This window comes from Monomorium pharaonis, chromosome 6 (assembly GCF_013373865.1).
Source record: "Monomorium pharaonis isolate MP-MQ-018 chromosome 6, ASM1337386v2, whole genome shotgun sequence".
NCBI lineage: Eukaryota > Metazoa > Arthropoda > Insecta > Hymenoptera > Formicidae > Monomorium > Monomorium pharaonis.
Genome location: NC_050472.1, coordinates 8,817,279 through 8,840,151, shown reverse-complemented (window position 1 = coordinate 8,840,151; position 22,873 = coordinate 8,817,279). Strand labels below are relative to the sequence as shown.

At 38.9% G+C, this 22,873-nt stretch overlaps 1 protein-coding gene across 4 annotated transcripts in view; it reads left to right on the top strand.

The window, feature by feature from the left end:
* Positions 1-22,873, top strand: part of LOC105839462 (neuroligin-4, X-linked) — a 391,763-nt gene that overhangs the window by 141,281 nt on the left and 227,609 nt on the right. For 2 of the 4 annotated variants that reach the window (XM_036288014.1, XM_036288015.1), the window contains one exon: positions 14,533-14,600. The exons of the other annotated variants lie outside the window; for them this stretch is intronic. The gene's annotated coding sequence lies outside the window, so the exon portion shown is untranslated. The remainder of the gene's footprint in view (positions 1-14,532; positions 14,601-22,873) is intronic. 4 annotated transcript variants of the gene reach the window in all.

The following is a 22,873-nucleotide window of genomic DNA, read 5'->3' as shown; positions in this document are numbered from 1 at the left end:
AACGGAAATTATTAATTTCATCATAATATGGCTTTATATTTTTATACTACCTAAGATTGTAATAAGGTTAAGTACGTCAAGAATATTTTTAGTCTTGTTAATATAATCCTTTTGAAAGGATAGGTATTTTACTATCGATCACTTTTTTATCTATTTAAAATGGTTTAAAAAGTAGTAAAGTAGTAAAGTTTATAAATATATTTTTTTATTTCTAGAACAAATAGACATTTGTTCTAAAGAAATACGGACGTATTTCTTTAGAAAAAAAGTATACGATTTAATCACCTTTGAAATTTCGAAAAACTTTCGAGAAATAGATAGAAATCGGTCGAAAACAGTCGAACAATTTCGATGATTGGTTTTTATTATTAATATTATATTGGCATGTTGTCCGATCACATCAGCAAGTTCCTATCGCGTCGTACCCCGTAGTAGAATTTTTATTATCACGTATATGATAAAACATTGTACAATACAATTAAATAAGATTGCACTTTTATTGATAACCTGTCGAGTACTTTTTAATTTACACTGTCATCTAACTATTCATACACCGAGAAAAAATATTGTAATTTGACAAAATTTTTCAACTCAATTAAAATTTTGTCAGTTGAAGAATTTAACTGAAATGCACAAATTTCAATTCAAGTATTTATACAATTAATTAAAATATGTAAATACTTGAACGGACAAAATGTAATTCATTTGGAAAATTTAGCCAAATTAACAACATTCTTTTCTCAGTGTATGAATTAATGACATTTCTTTTTACAAAAGCATTAAGAAAAGATTTGAGCAATCAGCGATCGCGAGTGGTGATTTGCGCGTTATAATTACCTCTCATTCCGTGTTCTCCTTAATAAGCGTCTCATTTGCCGGCCGCTTAGGTATTAACTAGTACACAAAACCCGCTTACGTTCGCCTTAATGTTCCATTCGATTTGGCGAGCCGATACCGGCCCCGAAGGGATCGAAGTTAGTAACTTCCGCGCTATACCTACTACACCCTTTGCAACATTACACGCGGAACAACGAAACGAAATTGATCGGAGTTTACTACTGTCGTAACCTCCTTACGGCTCCATTGAACGTGGCCCCGCGCTCTCGGGAGGTTCTTTTCGTCGTAAATATCTGGCGCCGACGTGACGCGCCCAGAGCAAACTCTCCCTAACTCTAAGCAAAGCGTAGCGTTTCACCGTTTTAGAGCGTACTACGGGCTCCATGGTGGAATTGGCGGACTTGGTCGGTGAGGAGGGGCGGGGGTGAGGACCTGCCAGACACCCGCAACGCGCGCCATGTCGTTGGGCCGCGTGAAATCTCCGGCGCTCCCCGGCGCGTTTCCTACCGATTTTGCAATAATGACTTTGGCACATATGCGGCACCCGTGAATATACGTATAACCCCGAAATATAACGGCGGCGGCGGCCGGCGTGCGTATAGATTTCCACGGTTAAGTGAGATCGCGGCCGACCAACAGCTTCGTACAAGTGCAGAATAATGTAGCCGATAAAACGCTTTTGCGGATTCCGTTGGAAACGTATCCGCTTTCTCCCGTGCGGTGTAGCGCGATAACACACTCGGCGCTCTCGATATCGGGATCGGATTTCAAATTAATTTTAGAAAATGATCTACACTCGCGCCTGTTCATAACTTGTACATATTCCAGCCGGGCTTCCTTTTTCCCGTCTAGGGAAACGCGCGCGCGCGCGTTCCGACAGGGAGAGAGAGAGGAATTTAAACAAAAAATCCAGAACTTTAAACGTGAATATCCATTTCGAGATTGTAAATTTTAACTAAAGGACGTAACGTGATACTTTGTTTCTCCATCATCGAAATGGGCGGGGGGAAAAAAAAAAAAGGAAATATGAAAATTCAGAGATAGCGTACGAATCGAGCGCGGAATGTTTGAAGGGGGGAAAAAAAAAGCGCATTTCGCTGTTTGATGTAAACCGTGATATATTTTTAAATACGATCCGACCGAGTTTCTCTCTCTCTTTCGCGATTAAATATTTCCGCGATACAATCCAATTTTTCCCCAGGGGCGTGTCCGACACGGCGTCGGTCGGTTCGCCGTTGCATAACGTAGTGCAATTACTTTAAACGGTTTGGCGAGCGGAGCGGGCAGGGAGGGAGGGAGAAGAGAAAATAACAGAAAGAGAGAGAGAGAGAGAGAGTGAGTTGTACGTGCCGGAGAGTACCTACGAACTATTAGGCGGCACCTACGCGGCGCTCTCTCGCGATTTTGTTCACCTCCCCGGATAAATTCCGACGCGGCGCGGCAACGGAACACAGTTGCCTCGGGAGCTGCTGAGCGTGTCCCCCGTTAAACGCGATAAAATCTGAAATGGCGGAAAAAGTTACGCGCGCCGGCCGTTCCAGTTCGTTCCGTAGCTACTAATACTTCCTCCCGTGGCGTGGAGCCCGGCAGCAGCTTATCGTGTCCCGGTCGTTGATTCTTCGCACGAATTCCAGCTAATCGTGTCGCGCGCGATGCCGCCAAGATTTTCGGAGGATTATATTGTGGGCGCCTCCCTCTCTCTCTCTCTCTCTCTCTCTCTCTGTCTCTCTCGAGGAGCACGGAACACGCGAGGAACGAGAACGCGCGTGGCGTGTCCTCCTGCAGAGCAAATCCTAGCGGGGAGTATTTGGGTATATTGTGCCGCACAACGGGCCGGGATTCGAATCGGGACTTGTGTCGGTGCCGGTGAATTCCTAGAGGGTATTTGGACCTCCTCGAGCGTGTGGTCCAATATAATCGGTTGATACCGAGTGATTTGGCACCGGCCGGGAAGTTCGCCCGGCCGTATTAGACGTTGGCTTTCCCCCCGGTATAACGCGCGTCCGATAAATTGAATGTTCCGGGGGGGGAGGGGGTGGAATGCGAGGGAGAAAGCGCGCTGCATATTTATCTTAACCGCGCCCGCAATACTGTCGGCGTGAGAAAATTGATTTGACGTATCGCGGCACTAAATGAAAACCGATGATGGGCTCGCATTCGATGAACTTTCTCAGTGCCGGCCCATGCGACACTTACGCGATAACGTGCCGCGTTAACGTTTCAATTCGCGTACACCACGCGCAAACCACGCGATTAGAACGGCGAACGGGGGATCACCGGGGGATGGGGGAGGGGAAGGATCGATTTCGGGATTGAGTAATGCCGAATCGGATTTTCCAATATTCATAGATGCGAGCGAAGGTGAGAACGCGGGGGAAAGGGGGTACGCGCGAATGTCATCAACGTTCATACCCGTTCGGCGGACCGTACAAAATGGAAAAGCGGGAAAAGCGCTTCCGCTACTGTACCCTTTTTCACGTGATAGCTGTGCGTCATCTACAGCCAGCCGGACAACGGGGGTTTGGATTTCGGGGATTGGACGGGATAGGCGATGTTGCACGGGCGATAACGGATCCTATAGCGAACGGTCCGAAACAAGACGCGCGAGATGGCTAATCGTATTATTTCGAGGACAAGTTGCGCGCGACATTTTTTAACGGAACACATCAGAAACGGGAGCTTCAGAAATGTCCGATATTACGACGCTGTAGTTTTATGATGTGAGAGAAAACTTTCTTGTCGTTTGAATTCTTCATTCGGACATCATCATCGCTGAAGAGGATTAATGTGACAAATGAATTATAAAGGTGACGGTTGTTTGCTGTCAGTCAGTTCTACAAGAGCAGATACATCACGTCTACAAGAAGATTTATGAGAATTTAAATAATATATAACGCCAGAGGGGCGAGAGTTGGGAGAAGGCGTCACTTAAGCCTCTTGTTAGAATAACTTTATTATGTCACTTAAGCTACGAAAAAATTAATGTAATATTCTTGAGAGAACTTTATTTATTCATGCAAGTAAAGTAATTAAAGTTTTAATTTATTCCAAATTTTTGGAATAAATTGATTAAACAACATAATTTCTTTTGTCGACGATCTGGCAGAGATTTATTGAGACAATTTACAGCTCAACTTGAGATAATTTTCCGCCTCAACTTAATATAACTTAACGACGTTTCGATCTTACAGTCTTGACATACTTTTTAACAATGTAAAGACCGGATTTGGTGAAAGTTAACACAAAATCATCACTAAGATCTAGAAGGTCCAATAAGTTCATGATATTGTCCCATAAATGTCATTGTCTACACTGTGTTTTCATTCTTATATAATTTCTATGTTTACAATATATAAATTTGTTAACAATAATTAGACTATTCTTAAGAGACAAACCATTACTGTGTCTGTACGGTAGAGAAGTCAGATCTACAAAATTGATTAAATTCAACAAACCTGACGCTTGACGTATATGGGTAAAATGCCGCCTCTTCTGAGGAAAGGTGTTATTTAAATTATTTAAAAATAACACATAATAGGAACGTATATATTTTATCTACAGTATAATTAATTCAAATTACAAAAAATAAGATAAATGAATAATTTAAGAACCAACTTTTTATATATCTATAGATTTTAACAGCACTTTATAAATTTAAAATGTTTAGGAATATGAATCAAAATTTTAATTCATAAAATTATTTTAATAAAGGTGTCAAGCTCGAAAAATTATATTTTGTACTAGCATTTTATCCTCGTGTGTAAAGAAAAGATTTGCAACATGTTCACAACATGTATAATTTCATAAAATATTTATACTGGCAATGCGACTGTAACAAAACATAATTTAAAAATTGTGTAAGTTATCTAATTTTAAAATAAGCATGAAATTTAGTTACAAATATATAAAGAGCATATTTCTCTCGCGATTTTTCTTTTTCTATTATTACATCTTTGGTGATCCTTTATTAATATCGATTTTTCCTTCATGGTCATAGCTTTTCAACAGTCCTATAATAACAGCGCATACTTATTAGAATAGCTAATCTCTAATTTATGAGGAAACTATAATCAAAGTGGCTTCTCTCAAACCAATATCTTTCCCCTACTCTCCAGTTTAAAGAATATTGAATGCCGTACTTCATCATTGCCTCATAAGTCGTCTCAACTTCTATTGCTGTTTCTTATAGTCATCAACAATCTTTATAATCTAGACATGCTTTTGATTGATACTTTTCTAACGTAATTGAGAAAACCGACTTGCATATATATTCGATTTAATAGCAAAACTGCTCTAGATAACACATACGTTTTCTTCGACGATTCCTCTTCGCAAATACAATAAATTGTCGCTTTTTCGAACTGTTCAGTGTAAAGTTAGTTAAAAATAAATCTAGACATTAATAGGCTTTAATAAACCTTAATGGAAACTGAAACAAAACATATTGGACAATTACATAAAAATAGGCTATTGAATACATTTGACATTGAATATATGTTTTAAAATGATGTATACTTTTAAAACTCTCATAAACTCTTTTATAAAACATAGTGTAGCTATTGTGGGACTAAAGCCAGTATTTACAATTGATTCTTATATTTAAGACCGTCTTAAGTACGATCTTAAGACGTCATCAACCACAAACACAGAGCCGAGCATCTTGTCTCGAAATGAAATTCGATGGTGAATATTGGTTTAAGGCTGTAACTCGAAAATAATTAACGCAATCGTAACTCGAAATTAATTCACGTCCTCCGTTAAAGTTCTGAAGAGGGATTAGCGTGAATTATTCAAAGAAAATCTGCCGATAAAACGGCGTCGATATTTTAATGTCGGTTATCGGCACTGACTGGATCATTTTCTCGAGATATCACGGCGCAGCGAGGCGCACGGTCCCTCGACATCCATAAAACAAACATGGAATAATATCGCGATACCTCTCGGAGGTCTCGGTGGATACCGACGAGCTCTCGTCGCAGCGGCGCGCGAAATTACGAGCAGCTCGAGAAGAAATACGTCCGCGGGGCTATGCACGCCAGGGCGCTTAAGTGGCGACGGCACTCCGCGCGGCGGACATCATGGGGCGCGTTCCCACACTCTCCCCCCCCCCTCCGGCAGGGGGCGTGCGGCGCCGTAAATAAAGCCGGCATCGCTCGCAATATCCTCGCATACAGATCACCGGCCACGACTAATGCGCCGCCTCGTTAGATATAAGCCGAGTCGTTTGCAGATTACCTGCTTTCTTTGTTGGCGCAGCCGTGAGGAAAGACGACGCGAAGGGGGGAGGGGAGAGAAGGATGAACCGGGGGGAACAAAAAGGGGGAGGCGCACGTGAGAGGGTGAGAAAGAAACGCGTAGGAAAGCGGTGGATCCTGCAAACGGAAGGGAACACTCCGTTAAGCTAAGTCCACATCCTTCACCGCGACAATAAAGACGGCTGTCGCGAATAACGGCCGCAGCTTCTGCCGCATCTTGAAATGAATGCTCCTTTATACGGGTACAATCCAGGGGACTAATGATAACTTTTTGAAGATTTGAGGATAAGAATCTTTCGAGGAACTCTCAGGATAATTCTCATTATCAATCAAGAAAGAGAAAGAAAACAAATATTTTTAAAAAACTGTTCTTTATTATCTTATGTAACTCTCGTATCAATAGAGAGATAAAAATATTTTACACAGTTAAAACAAAAAAGTCATTTGGAGAGTCAGTTAACTGTTCCAATTACTGCTGCTTTTTTCAATTGTCACGTTAAAATAAAAGGCATGAGAGTGTTATGTATTAAAATTTTAATTTTAACGTTAAGTAAGACTGTCATATATGCCAAAATAAAAGTGGGATAATAAATCGAAAGGCAATATGTATTTTAAATACGCGTGACAGTATTTAGGACGTTGGCAGACCTGACAGTTCAATAGATTCAATTTATTATATTTTTATTTCTTTCGTTGTATAAATAATCAATCAGTTTTCTGGTTTGCTTTTATTTTGTGTATGTTAAAGTTTTTTTTTTACTTGAATCGCGATGAAAAAAAAGTATTTATAACATATTTTAAAAATACAAAATAAATGTATCAACTGCCACTGTGTGCTCGCAAAGCGACATCGGCAATTGAGACGGTTGCCTCGCGAAATTTGTTGCCAGATTGACGTCGGTGATTTCATGATGAAGCTTCCGTCGTTTTTAAATGTAAACGTTAAGCTCTGCGGGTAATTAAGAGATTTCCGTGGTCACGCATATCTCTCTTCTCTCTACACTAACCGTAGAGTTTACGTATGATACTTGCTTACAATACCGTAATTCTCCAAGCGAGTCGACGGGTATATTGTACCTTGTATATCTAGTATCTATCACGCAATCCACGTACACGCGGGTGTATGCGACAGTCGCCGTTGTACACGCTCGCGCGGTACAGCGCATCTATCTGAGAAATTTACGCTGAAATTTCTAGCTGACGTTGTCTCTTTGAAGTTCTTGGACTTAAAGTTGTTTGAACTAAACACTATGTGTCTGTGCGGCAACGCAGAATGGTTGAAGTTTTAACTTTTTCATCTTTCTCAGTGGAAGGAGCACTCCGGCGCGCGGTTAGCGCTTTTACGTGAATTTGAAAGTAGAGCTGGTTTAATTTATTCTTTTTCCATATCTTTCCCCCACCCTCCCTCTCTCCCTCTCTTTCTTTGTCTTGTCATTAAAAATACAACGTTTAGCTTATTTTTATCTCGAAAAGCCATTTTCTTTCCCTGATGTACTTCGGTAATGAGCAGGATGATAAATTGATTAACTCCATCGTTTGTCTTATTTATATACTTTATCATCTTATTTTTCTTATGATTTTATCTGATTAATATTTAATTCGCTCAAGAAAATGCTCCCTTTTTTTTTTGTTTGTAATTATAAACAGAGATTTTACAGGATTTTATATTTGAGTAAAATGCAGGCAACAGTATTAAATTTATTGCGCATGAATAATATTACGAGAGACCGAGGTCTTTACTTGATTAAAGCTTTGATACTCTCTTCGGGAATCTGTTGAAGTTACGGCTCCAATATAAACGTCTAGAAAGTGCAGTTCTGTGTCGCGCCGTCAAGTAACTATTAATTGACGAGTATACGTGCTGTGAATTTTCGATGGAGTTTTAACGTGACACAAATCCGATATCGGAGCTATCCGATATCGGGCGCGGACAAAGTCTGAGTGACGCAATATCTGCCCTGACGGTATTACTGATGTTTAAACATTCATACAAGTACGTTTCGGCGACTTATCTGATACCGTCCCGCCTCGCGGTCCGTCAGGTCTTGAGCTTAATACCATCGGTAATACCCCTTGTAAGTTTTTCATTTACGGCATCATCGAGAGAGAGAGATAGAAGAACCCAGCGAGAAACGATAATGAATTCGACATGAATTCGACGTCGAATCGACATCGAAATGATGATTTCGATGTCGAATTCGATGTACTATTTCTCACTGGGGAAAAGCTACGTGGCTTCGCGCCGTTTTTATTTTCTCGATCCAACTATCCTTTCGTCGGTTCCGGCATGTGACGTCCGACTTTTCCATTCGCGGGAAACAATCTCAGACGTCGGGGATCAAAATCCCCTGATCTGCTACACACGACAGATCAACTCTCCCGTCCCCTTATCCCCCTGACAGTCTCGGCGAATCAGCCGACAAAGCCGTTACCTGCCAGGGTTGTAGCGGCATGCCATCGGATATCGGTCGCCGAACAAACGACGGAGGCCTCGCGAGACCACAAGGCTGCAGGTATCTCAATATATATCCGTTGCGTACCCGGCCAGATATATACGGGCGTACCCGTTTGTTCTCGCTCGCTCGCTCTCCCCCGGACTTTCCTAACAAAGCTCCGGACTCCTCAACCTTCCTTCCTTCCTTCCGTCCCGGCCAAAGCCGGTATTTGGGATTTCCGTTCCGTCTCGCCGTCCCCGTTCGCCGCCGCCGCCGCAGTCCGGTCGCCTCCTCTGCCTTCTCCAAGCCTGTCCCGGTTCTACGTTGGCGATTAGTTGCGGACACGTTACCGCTCCAGGGCAGCGAATCCCGCGGAACGAGATGAGACGGGGACGAAGGAAGGGTGGAGAGGAGAGAGGGACGGATGAGACGGACGGGCACAGACACGGAACTTCGGTTCGGACTGTTCTCGCCGATCGCCCGCCCGCCGGCGATATTAGGCGGGAACTTTGGCCGAATTTATGTGGACGCGCGTGCTCTAACGGGGGGGGGGGGAGGGCGGGATAGGTCTCGTTACATCGTATCGGCCACGTCGATTACGGATGCCGGAAACACTGGCGAACTGCGTCCCGATTACACGATCGCGACGGCGGATATATATGGATTGCAACAACAGACCCGGTCGGCGAGCGCGCTTTGGCGGATTTCGCGGCTGAGCGACCTCTATCGTTTTGACGGCGGAGGCGCGACGGCGGAGATGGGGAGAGGGGGGGGGGAGCAGACCGATCTGAACATCGGCTACAAATGATTTGGAAATTACGACCTCTTCAGCGAGGGAGGAGGCGAGGGAGGCGCAGGAAGGCGCGGTTCCGTCCCTCATCCCCCGAAATCCCCCCCCCCCTTCTCCCTCCACCGTCGGTCGTTACACCGGGATTCTCGGTCCCGATTACATCGTTTCGGCATTTCCTACCCGGGACTCGCACCCTCGCACACCCTCTCCGCTCCGGTGGAACTTTGTTCCTCCCCCGTTACGTTACGACCGGTGATGAATCAAAAATGAACAGACGACGTAAGTCTCGACGCAGTGCCCTTACGGTGAAGGGAAGGGGGGGAGGGATATCGACCGAAAACTTCACCGGCGAATTTGCGCTCGCACACTTGATGGCGTCTTTACATCATCGACGGCGGCGGCGGCGGCGCTGTCGTCCATATGGTGACAAATAAAGTTGCGTGCCCCCGTCGCTGCCGACTGGCTCTGATGTTAATGATACGCAATTCACGTTCGGCGGAAGCGTTCACGCGTGACGTTACATGATGCGCGCAATTAGAATGATTTGCGGATGCGGGAGTTACGCGCTTTGCAGTTGATTCCCTGTGTAACACTGATTTTAATGATTTACCATTGAGAGCGGCAATGTTAACATTTTACCAATTTCATCCCTGATAAATTTAACGGTATTGCATATTTATCGTTGAAAGCGGAGGTACGATTGCGGTGGTTCGAAATGCGTTTCTGGCATCTATGTATCCTCGTTTGCGCGTTCCCGGATTCTCCGTGAATTCGTCGAGGGGCGAAGCCAAGAGCGGATTGAACATTGAGGACGCAGGGATGGAAATCTACGGGGTGCCGAGTACAGTCGTACCGCCCCGACGAATTGCTACCCCATAGCGCGGAATTAAGCGCGAACTTCGCCGATGAATTTACGTCCGCGCGGGGCGCGTTTGATGGCGTCATTACGTCACGGGCGCGACAGTGGAGAGACGAGATCGTAGAAACAACCTTGATAAATTACATATCCCTATTACATAGCCGGCGCGGCGGCGATGCAATAGCGTTTACGCTCAGCGTCACGGGGATGGATCGTAACTCGCCGACCTGATCGTTCGCTCGGGAATACGACAGCTTCAACTAAAATATAATATTTCAGATCGCTCTTTTCGCCGGGCAATGTTGCAATAATTCGATTAGTTGCGACTGACGGCGCAATTATTTCCGATTTGACTGGCACGCAGAGGTTTCCCGAATGCGCGGACGTGACCATTGAGTCGAATGGAATTAGGATTTAGAATTTTCCGATTGGAAACGTATTGTGTAATATATAATCGTAACATATTTCAGATTACATTGTTACCTAAAAAGTGAAGAAAAATGACATAACTTTGATCAACTTGACATTTTTCATCGTGCAAGTTTTATTTTGGTGTCTAAAGGTACAAAAATAATTATAAATTATTTTTTCAAGCTTTGACATTAATATAGAATTTTTTATAAATTAAAATTTTTTCTAGATTTTTTAACTTAAAAAGAAAAAAGAATTGAATTCTGATCAAATGCACATGCAGCATTTATGATGTCTGACCAATATAAAAGGTCTGTAAAGAAAAGATAGTTTTATATGTATTTTTGGATTTATATTTTTAACGTTATTATATGGTGTTTTGTAGAAAATATTGGAATATTAACTTGAATAAATTTAAATAATGTAAAGACAAAAGAATTTCGTACTACAAGTTCAATCTGAACAGGAATAAAATTTCCTTATATTTTTTTTCAAAACTTTGTCTTAATCTTTACTTTCACTTTACCTTTACTTCAACTTTACCAAGATAAATATTTGTCGTTAATCAAAAGTACAACATTTGCTCATTTTCTATATTTGTAAGTTGTAAGTTAAGATCAACAGTATTAAATTTTAAACAATTTTTTCTAGACATACGTATAATTACTTAAGAAGATAAGATATTAATTTAGAGAAAATATAAGATAGAATATATATATATATACGACACTCTATAAGATTAAGAAAATTTAAAAACTATTTACTTTATATAAATACTATAAACAATAAGTTTTTTTTACAACGGCATAGTTTTTTTATTATTAAATTTCTTTATTACTCATTATTAGAATTTATTAAAGCTTTGATTGTCAACTACAGACTGTGTACTTTTACATTCAACAACTATACTTTGTAATAATAATACACATAAATGTGAGAAACTGTAATTTCACAGGATAACACGATTAAAGGTGCAATGTGTCAAAGTAACATTGCCTTTCCCTATATGGATCAAATATCCTACATGGATTCGAGTAACCGTGCAGTGAAGTTAATTCCTATCGTATTAAGAGAGTTAATAAAATTATTGCGAATAGGATATCGTTAAACGTTAAATTTGGCGAAAATATTTCTGGAAGGTAAATTAACAATTTTGTCCGTATCTGAGGACTAAGTTTGTCAAGATAACACATTGCAGCACAACACGGCGCATAGCGGAACGTGTACACAATATTCCAGAGAACTCTCTCTTCACTCTCTCTCTCTCTCTCTCTCTCTCTTTTTCGCTCTTTATTTTTCGCGAGTGTGATTTTCCCCGTAAGAATACAGTTTACAGTGCGGAATAAAAGTCGCACCGTGTTGCTCTGCCGCGGTGCCGCTTTCAAGTGTTTCACTAGTTAAACCTGTTATCTCGCGCACTTGTCCCAAGAATTTTTGACCGCGCAATAATCTTGTTGCACCAGCATTCGGTGGGAATATAAAAGTATAATGCCGAATATTGCATATTGCAGCGCGCATGATTTTTGAAATGGTAAAAAGCGCGGATATTGTATGCTAAATTATAATAACGTTATACGTACGCTGCAGAAAAATATCGCGTTGCAAACGCGTACCTTTTGTTTTCAAAGAGGAAAAAAAAAAGAAGAAACACACAGACGTGGAAGATGTTATGTACAATGCGTAAAATATTGAAAGATAAATCTTTTCGTAGAGGACACATCTGCACTTTGATAATTAAAAAGGATTCGTGAAATATCGTAATCACTATCGGAGAGGATCATGGCTAATCCTCTTTAACGTGCTAGAAAATTAAAGCTGCGTTTCAGGTCGGAGCTTTGAACTAGTTCCGCTAGTTAAAACTTCGTAATCCTGCATCGCGTAATGGAGTATACGTTTAGCCGCGCGGACGTACATGCATTAGGCGATATATGATTTTGCATTGTATATTCCGTACGCTCACGGTGTACACGCATATTTATGAGTAAACCGTGCAGAAAACCCAAAGCGGTCAACTCACCGTGATACTCCCCGATTGCGCGCAGCCGGGCAGGGTTTTAATTTTAATCATCGCGGTAATCCATGCGTATTCGGATCTTCGGTGATGCATCGCCATTTCCTTTTCGACTAATTACCCGTCGAATGAAAACGGAAACGAACAAAGAGAGAGAGAGAGAGAAAGAGAGCGAACGTCCGTGATTAAGTACATAGGTACATACCGCGCGCGTATATCGTATCTCTAATAATATAAACTGCTTTAGCGCAGCCGAGATTAAGCGGGGCAGTGTGCGCCTACCTAGTTGATGGCATCATTATATCATGGTACAACAACGACTAGATCATAGGAGCAATCTCGACATGGCGCGGCTCTATTACGCTGTCCTGTACGCATTTTCGGTAATTCCCCGCGCAAAACGAAATTTAATAGCCGTATTACCTCCCCGCGGGACCCGGGCATTTACATGCCGGGTTTCAGTAAGTCGCCCCCGTAATTGCGATCTATTTTTTGCTCCCCACGCATGAAAATCGATGAGCGAAACTGCAAAAAATATTTTTCTCTTAACAAGCGGCATGTTCACCGATGTTATATACATATACCCGGCGGGCGTGATCGTGACGAAAAAACTAGACGAGACCCCGGCAAAAAAGGAGCGAACGAGAGAGAGAGAGAGAGAGAGAGAAGAAAGAAAGATCGCTGAAAATTTTACTCTGATTGCGTCGACCGTAATAGTGTTATTACTTTCAAAGTACATTTCCTCACAAACAGAGAATTGCATTCATTATCAAGTTTATTTTGTACCGCACTTTTTTAATGCGGCGACCAAAGTTTCCGGTAACTTTCCAGAGAATCTCGAAGTTTTAACAATCGTATCTCGTATTGCCACCGCAATGATTATGAAAGAGATTGACCTGCTCATTACGCGTAAAGCGCAATTCTGCTGGAATTACGCACAAGAAGGAAAATTTTCACTACCGTAGCTAATCATGGTTTTGCCAAATTTATATTTACTGCTGCAATGAAGAAATTTACCACTTTTTGTTTTGGCTTCTTAAAAAAATATTGGATAAAGATGCCTAATATGGGACACCCAATTATTTTATAAGCGCGATTACTGTTTTTTTTTATAAACGTTGTCTCATGTTAGTAACCGATAACTTTGAAATCTCATGTAAGTGGCAGCCGCATAGCGCACGTGTGCGATAAATATAATTTAATAGCATAATGATTCGATATTTATTTTTAATATGTATTATTATATTTTTTAATTACTAACATCAAGTATAACCACTATATTCTGATGTTTAGTCATTATCTTGAATATTTTTAACGCATAACCTTGACATTTGTATGATTTGTATATTTCCTAATTTGAGATAGACGTTCCTACTGTAAAGTACAACACAAAAACAAAAAATCTGTACAATTTTTTGTGCAATCTTTATTGAGAAGGGTAATTTTTAATTTTAAATTCAATAAGTTAATTTATTTATCAGAATGTAATAATTTTGTTTTCTGTTTTTTATTTTTTTATTTTACTGATAAAACCTGCCTATGACTTGTTACATTTACGTAACTATAATAAATAAAAAGATTTTTAATTAAAAATGTGTTTTTTTATATTCAATTTTCTAATATGAGACTATCTCATATTTTTATAAATCCATTCTTTCATATTGGAACACCTTTTTTAAAATAAGCGAATATTTCAAGTTTCTGAAAAAAAATTTTTTTTATTACTAATAAAATACATGTTTGAATTGTTAATACATCTTACAATTAGTAATAAAATTTGAGTGTACTAGGTATAAAACTACGTAAACATTTTAAGTTAAAAATTACTGTTTAAGAAAATGTAAGCTTTAAAAAAAAGTCTTATAATAAACACTTTCACCCTATTTGTCTGCTACATAATCATATTGACTACAAACTGAAATCTGTCATTCCAGGTAACGGACAAATCTTATCGTAACAAGTTGTTTATCTGCGAGCACTGGCAACAGATGGAGTATTTTTCGTAAGTAAGAATCATAGAGAACAGTATGAAAAAGCGCAGCATTATGATTCTTCATTCGTGTTTTGAACAGGAGCGTTCTATTCCATGAAAGAATTTTTCAAAGTTGAGTCTCAAAAATTTGACTCCAAGATGAAAGTAAATGAAGTGACTTTGGACAGTGCAATTTTGTTTTAAAAATTAATTCAGGAACTTGATATTCGGACTTGCGATTGCATTTACAATATTAACAGAAACGCCAAAACTTGTGCCTCCCACAGTGGAACTGCAGCTAATGCTTGCAACGCGAGTGCTACCATACCCATTCGTTAAAACATCTGCCGTAGCAGATATTTTTGTGACCCCACCTATAACGTCGACAACTAAATTAAATTTAGTTATGCTAAAGTTTTAGTTATCCATATGTTATAACCGAAATTTAGTTACCGCACACAGATTTTTGCTGCTGCAACTATACTCTTTTTTTTTCCCCCGGTAGCGGTGCAACGAAGCGGTGTATGTATATACAGGACGCGAATCGCGAGAGATTTCCGGGAGAAAAATCGTGTTTTCAGTAATTTGGGGGGAAAGGGGAAGGGATGATTAATAGTTTTTTCTTCTTCCTTTTTTTTTGGCCTCGGAAATGAGCGAGCGCTGTCACGAGAAGGAGCTTCCCGTTTTTCTCTTTATTCCTTTCGATCGCACCGCGAATTTTCACCGCCACCACCGTCGGGGGATGCACCGACGTACTTTCACTTGTAAACGAGGCCAAATGAAACGCGGAAATGGGAGTTTATGGCTGGCGGGCGATTCGGCGGGCTTTCAATTGCTACCCCGCAGATGAAATTAAGCTGAAACTTCCGGGCAAATGCATACCCGTATGCATACGACATCGCGCGTTGTATGTACCAGCGTGTGCGAATAACATTGCAGGAGAACCCCCCCCCCCTCCCCCGCGCCGACGTGAATTATTTTTGACCCTACTATTCGAGAACGATTTGCGTTGAAAGCGTCCGAACCGCGTTTAATCTTTAACCGCGTATGATCGCTAGACGACCAATTTCAACGATTTAATCGTCCTTTCACCATTTGACATGCGGCGCATCGATCGGTACACACATAGCGCCTCCGGTTGTTATAAATAAACGTTCGCTTCACGGTTAGATAAGCGATACGATTAAATGACGAGATAACGATGTGATTCTTGTCAAATGTCAGGAATGTTTAACGTTAACACCATTCTATAAAAAGCACATGTCACATAGATAGAGGGAAATCACCAATGCCGACATAGATCTTTTATAATTAAAGCGACACTCTTTTATTTTTCAACAATTAAACTGCACTTTAATCGTGATACGAAACACATAATTTTCTTAAATGATTAAAAGTACATAATTAAGGCCTCTGTTGCATTTTTCGAAATTGCTGCTGAAAATAATTTTTTTCAAAAACGAGAATAAAATTTGTACGATAATCTTTATTAAATTACTTAGTTTAAACAATAGTGATAGTATTAAAGTATTTTGCATGTCTCTAGCTTAAAACTGTTTTAGTTATAGTTTTTCCTATGTTATTTTTTTTATAATGCAGTTTTAAACATAAATACAGATGCGGCGGAAACCGTCTCATCTGTCAATCTATTAATAAGTTGGCTCATCTATCAATAAGATAGACTATAGGTTAATAAAAGCTATGTAGAATAGAATAATTTATTCTTTATGTATTATTTATAATTTTTATATACTATATGTATATTATATATTACATATTATTACGTTTTACACACACACACACACATACACACAAACACACACACACATACCTCGTGGAAGCATAAAATATAAATCAAAAAAATGTTTTACATTAAAATCAAAGGTTTCTAGATATTTTCGTATACATTAATTTATAAATACATAAAGAGAATTTTCACTAAAATGTCCGACTCTGAAGAGCATGATAGACGTAGAACGTTTCAAAGAATTATATTATTTTCTCTGTTTTATTAATATTTGTTTTACACATATTTTATATTTTAAAGTATGAAATATGCTTGATTATTTTTACTAAATTGTGTAGCTGGATTTTGAAATAATTTTAAAATATGTTAAACAGTTTATGATTCTTTATTGTTTTAAATAGAATAAACTAATAAATTAAATAGAATTGTCAGTTAAAGACAAACATATGCAATAATATTTATGCAAATTGGTAGTTGATAGATTGCGCCGTTTGTAACATAAATACACATAATAAAATATAGCACATTTATCAATAGAAGATATTACGTAGTATGTAAAGCAGAGAACTCATAATTCAAAAGTAAATGTGTAAATGTGTTTTTAATGCATATATTGTTATAGATTTGTCTCAAATTGTAAAAATTTTATTTTAGAACATTTGACAATATCGTCAAATGTTGCATGTTAATTTTTTTACATGGTATATGTTGCATGGTAATTTTTGTCAAGTTGCCTTAAACTTATTAGATGATAAAATTTGTAGCGAATTTTATGTAAGGAAAAATTCGTTGTGTATTTTGTATGAACTTATAAAAAGAAAGGGAGAAAAAGTACTGTCTATGTCGATTTTGGAACTCATTTTGTCTAAGAAAACTTAATAATTGCAAATTTTGAAATAATATTACAAAAACTGTCATATTATCTACTAAAAGACTACTAGAACGTCTACTTTGTATTTATGTTTTTAAAATAGCATTTAATTGTTTAAGAAACACACTCCAAAGAGGTACGTCGACATCGGCAACGTTCATTTATGAAATTTCTTTCATCCTTTTGATCCGGTATTTAACAACATGTATTTAATAACAACACGCTACAAAAGGCTGGCAACAAATTTGGTACAAAGCGGCGCGTTCGCCGTTTTTGAATTAACGATTAATAACACGGGCGTTCACGTAAAACGCCGTCGGCGACGACGAGTGACGTTAAAGTTTCTTTACGCTTCGTTGGTTTCGCCGCCGCTGCTTTCGACGCGGGTTATACCTGTCCCTCGATTTTCAACGTTACGTTTCAGAGCCGCCTCGTCGCGTCGTCGGTGCGGCGAAAGCGCGCCCTGTAAGCGACACTAAACAGCGCGCGAATATAGGAAGCCTATTGCAACGCTTAAGAGAGCGTACGACGGTGAAGAAACGCAGCTCTCCGCTCCGCGCTTCCGTAAACGGGCTTCCACGCGAGCGATATTAAGCGTCTTCCTCTCCCTCCCTCCCCCCCCCCCCTCTCCCACCCCCGGCTCTCGTCTCCCCGCAATTTATGCCTCTGCCCGGTGTGCCGACATCGCTGTGCTTAACAACGAAGATGAGATCGCGTGCCCCCTTGCTGCGAGCTCCCCGACAAATTGAAACATCAAATTCGCAAAATCTTTATTACTCCGCAACCCGTCGCCCCCGCGGCGATGAATAGCGCGCGCGTGCCCGCGCCTCGGGAGGCGCGCAGCAATTCCGCTTTCGCTACGTGGAATACGCTCCGAGCTATTGTGTGGAAAAATATTAATCCTCCTCCGGTACCACCGGAGTTTCTTTATTTATGGAAAAAACGGAAAAATTCGAAATGCTCTTCGCGATTTAATAGAAAACAATATGTATAATTTTTTAACGTTGCCCCGTGTGCTTCCTTCGCGTCGGGCGTTGCACTCTCCCCGCCAGGGTTGCGCATAGTTAACGGCGCTTTTTTTTTTTTTTTTACAAGGAATGATACAAACAATTACGCAACGAAATCGTGCAAAACAAGTTTCATAAAGGGCAAAATAGAAAAATTTTTTGTACAACACAAGGGAGCCTCCGTGTCTACCGGCTTTCACATGAACAGCTGCAATCGCTCTGCCTTTTTTTTTTTTTTTTTTATAGTTATCGATCGATAGTTATCAAATTTTCATAATTGAATATCGCGCTGGAAAAAAATTACACTCCCGCCGACGTTCGTCGGCCCAAATACGGTTTCCGCAGGCTTTTCAAAATCGAGCGACCAACTTTAATGCCCGGCACGTTGCTCCTGCTTCAATTTACGCTATACCATTTTGCAATTTGTTGCGAGGAGGTAATTGAATCTTCTCGTCTCCCTCGCCCGGGCAGCGGGGTGGATAAACACTCTGACGTAAACTTGGGCGATGCAGCCGCGGGAGTAACATCGATTCCATCGAGGAGAGAGGGGTTATTTTCGCGTTTAAGAGCGACCTATTTTTGAAGGGTTTTGCTATGTACTCGAATGCTCGCAACCCGTGAAGGGGTTGGTCAGCCCTTTTCTGGTTTTCCCCCGAGTGGGAAGGTTACGATGGGTTCCCGATAGTTCAACAAGTGCTCTTGAACCATTATCAAGTAGCAATTTTTCTTACGTCATCCGGAGCTTGTGCGCTACTTTCGCAGTACTTTCGAATATTCGTGCATCGCCGTATATTTCGGCGTGCTCCCCGTACGTTCTTTGACGTGCCTCCTTTGTGCCGCGACAATTTCAACGACGTGACGCTATTGCGATGACGTTTGGCTTGCGAGCGGAAATTCGATTTGATTCATCGTACGCTAAAACAACAAAATAATCTCCTTTTATCCCGGCAACCGGGCTATATTTCGGGCATTTTGATAACCTCGTTCTCGTAACTACCAAAGGGCGGCTATTTCTCTCCGCCCTTCCGACAGTGTCAGGAAATTTTCCGCAGCGCCACAGTGGCCGGTATACCTCACCCGTTACACAGCGCGCCGCTTTTCCTTTCAATTTCCGGTTTAAAATGTATTTATAAGCGGCGCGCGCGCGCGCGCTGTATATTTCCCGGCTCGCAAAGAGGCTTCGTTCTGCACGGCGCAACGGAGAATACGGACTGTTAATTAAAATCAGAGAAATATAAAATCGCTAAATTCGCATTTCCGTTTGTACGCAAATTTATATGCGGCAATTACGCCAGCGCGGCGACGATAAATAGCGTCGATATTGCCCCGCCGGAAACTTAACGGGAAACATTCCTCGCGGAATTTATTCTTCGCGCCTCGGGCGTCGTGGAAGTCGCGCGGATGCTCGCGAGCTCTCGCCTTCTCTCTCAAGAAACGATTTTCCTTTCAATTTACAGCCCTGCTTGACGGTAATCCACGCCGTTCGTGTTTTAAAGGCGCTGCTGGAATGGTCTGACCAGAGCCGGACGTAACTACTGGCTGACATAACTAACGTTAGTGACACATAACCGAGATAACTGGCAAGCTTCCACAGATTACGCTTCAAAGAAATACAAAGAAATTGTTCCTGCGGTCCTCTAGAGTTCATATACGTGTACACATCACACATAAGTGCATTTTTTATGTTACACTACATACAATTACAAAACTAATTTCTGAACACAGGATTTTGGGAATTTATTTTAAGCTACAAATACCTTTTTTTTTAGAGAAATCGATTGAGAGTAAACACGCGGTATATTTTTATCAAAAGCGAATTTGTGTTGTGTCGTGTTTTGTTTCGTTTGTTTGTTTTCGAAATGAGAACACTTATTGACCTGTTATTAATAAAATCAGATTGAAAGATTATTGTCCTGTGACCCATTAAATATATCTTATTATATTTAAATAAAATTGCAACAAATAAGCACCGACTTTACATTTATTTTTATTGATTTTTACGTCTGAAAAAAATGTACATATGTAAAAGTTGATAAAATTGTGACGGAATATTATTAAATAAACAAGATAATCATGTTGTATGCAGTCACGTTATTAATTGCCCGGGTACATGAAATATTGATAGTTTATTTTATGCTATATACTTTTGATCGAAGAACTTCATTAGTAAGAATTGTCATTTTTAATTGATTTCTTGAGAAAAATGTAGAAAAAAAGTAATATATTGCTCTCTGTCTCTCACACACACACACACACACGCACACACATACTATATAGGTACCATGACTGTTATAATATCTCCGTTATTAAATAAGGAGTTGTAGTCGTTACTTTTGGATTTATTTATTTAGTAGCCCACAATTATGCAATAACAAAAAAATGTAAATACGAACTAATTGACATTTGTTGTAAAACAAATTTACTTTTGAGTATTTTAAAATTTTTTCAAGTATATTTTAAAGTATGTTAATTTATTTCTTTATTTTTTATAAAGTTGGGCTTATTATAGCATAAATATACAGAGTGTTTTAGTCAAATATATTTACCTTTGAGGAGCCTCAACCGCTAAAAGGTTTTTATGAATTTGAAGGAAAGGTTGAAAGTTTTATTTGATATCATTATATATTTAAAAAACGGAAATTTGTTGATATAAGCATGGTTAGAATTATCTTTAGTATGCCATTCTTTCACTCTTTAATTATTATTCATTTGTACAAAATTTTAAAATTTTTTAATAAGCTCTTTCTTAATAAAAAAGAATAATTTTTTAGTGAAGAATATGTGAAACTCGAAACTTAAAAGAGGGATTGAATAATGAGACAAATTAATGATAATTACAATTTTAAAATTATTTCTCGAAAAGTTATGAAATTTCTCAGCTTGTAATAAGCTTATAATATAGCCTGTTTTTCGAAGTTTTCATATGGAAATAGTTAATCAATAAATTGATCTTTATATTACAATTTACATTACATACATTATAGATTTTTAATACTACAATCTATATATACTGGTCAACAAAATTAGCGCATACGAAAATTTGTGTCAAAATTTTACATAACTTTAAATAAGTATAACACAGAGAAAAGTCATCGTATTTTTATTTACCGAACATTTTAAAACTCTATTTTCGAATGAATTTTAGAAATTTCAATTATTTTTTTTCACGAAACGGCACAATAATAAAGCTTGACCCGTTAAGATAAAAATTTTTATGCAACTTTGCTGCATTACACCTGTTATAGAAAAATCGCGAAGACTTTCTGTTACTTGCATCTTACAGGATCTTTTCCCTTTATTTTGAGTGGTCATTCATCACTATGTGATTTTTTTAACCGAGTAATCGATGTTTGAATAAAAAGTGATTACTTTGACTTTAATTGCTTACTCGTGATAAAATCAACGTACAGCATAAAAAAAAAAATGCATTTTCGAATATTATTATTGCTTTTTTCGTAGATTTACTTTTTTTTACAACAAATCGCGTTCAAAGATTACGTAAAAGATCGCATATTTTACGGTTTTCATTTAATTCAATATATTGTCATGATAAAAGATTCAATCACATCACTAAAGCAAAGTTCTATAGTACGATTACTCTCCAGTACACGGAGAGAATTTTCTCTTAAAATTTACTGAAAATCTGGTAATTGTGGGATAATGTGTGATCTGAAAGAATTTTACTATACTTTTTAGTAAAATTTACTAAAAGTATAATAAAATTTACTATGCTTTTAATACAATTTACTAAAAGTATAATAAATTTTACTAAAAAATATAGCAAAATTCCTCGAGGTCATACATTACCTCACAATTACCAGATTTTGAGGGTAAATTTTACGAGAGAAATTCTCTCCGTATAATAAACACTAACATTGTTTGATCGATTACTACTTGTAAACGTTCTCATATGTTTATGCACCTCTCAATAATGTCTTGTGGAATTTTATGCCAAATTTGCCTAAGCGCTTTTCCCAACATCAATTAACATTCGAAAATGCAAACTTTCAGTTTTTTATTGTTTTTTTTTTGCGGAGCGCTGTACGTTGATCTATTCACGAGTAATAAACGATGAAAATCAAAATGGCCATTTTGTCTTAAAATCTGAATAACTCGGTCCAAAAAAATCGCACAGCGATGAACGATTATTCAAAATAAAGGGAAGAGATTCCGCTGCAAGATGCAAGTAACAGAAAGTCATCGCAATTTTTTCCACAGCACGTGTAATCCATCAAAGTTGCATAACAAATTTTATTTTGACGAGTCAACCTTTATCATTGTGCCGCTTTGTGAAAAAAAATAATTAAAATTGCCAAAATTTTTTCAAAAGTACAGAGTTCACGTTTTAAAATGGTTTTCCGAAAAATGCGATGATTTTTCGCAGTGTTATACTTATTTAAAGTTATGTAGAATTTCGACACAAATATTCGTGTGCTAATTTTGTTGATCATACACTATACATGTCATACACTATACATATATTGAACAGATCATGTGTACGTTCCATATATTTGAATATATTCTGCAAAACTTTCTCTTTATTTGTCTTTTTATTTTGTTATAAAATACATAATTTTATAACGAAACAATGTGTTTTTAAACAAAAATCAATTTTTTAAATTTATTTTAGGAAAGAGTCACACTCCTATTTTTCTCCAATTGTTATGCACTGTCATCA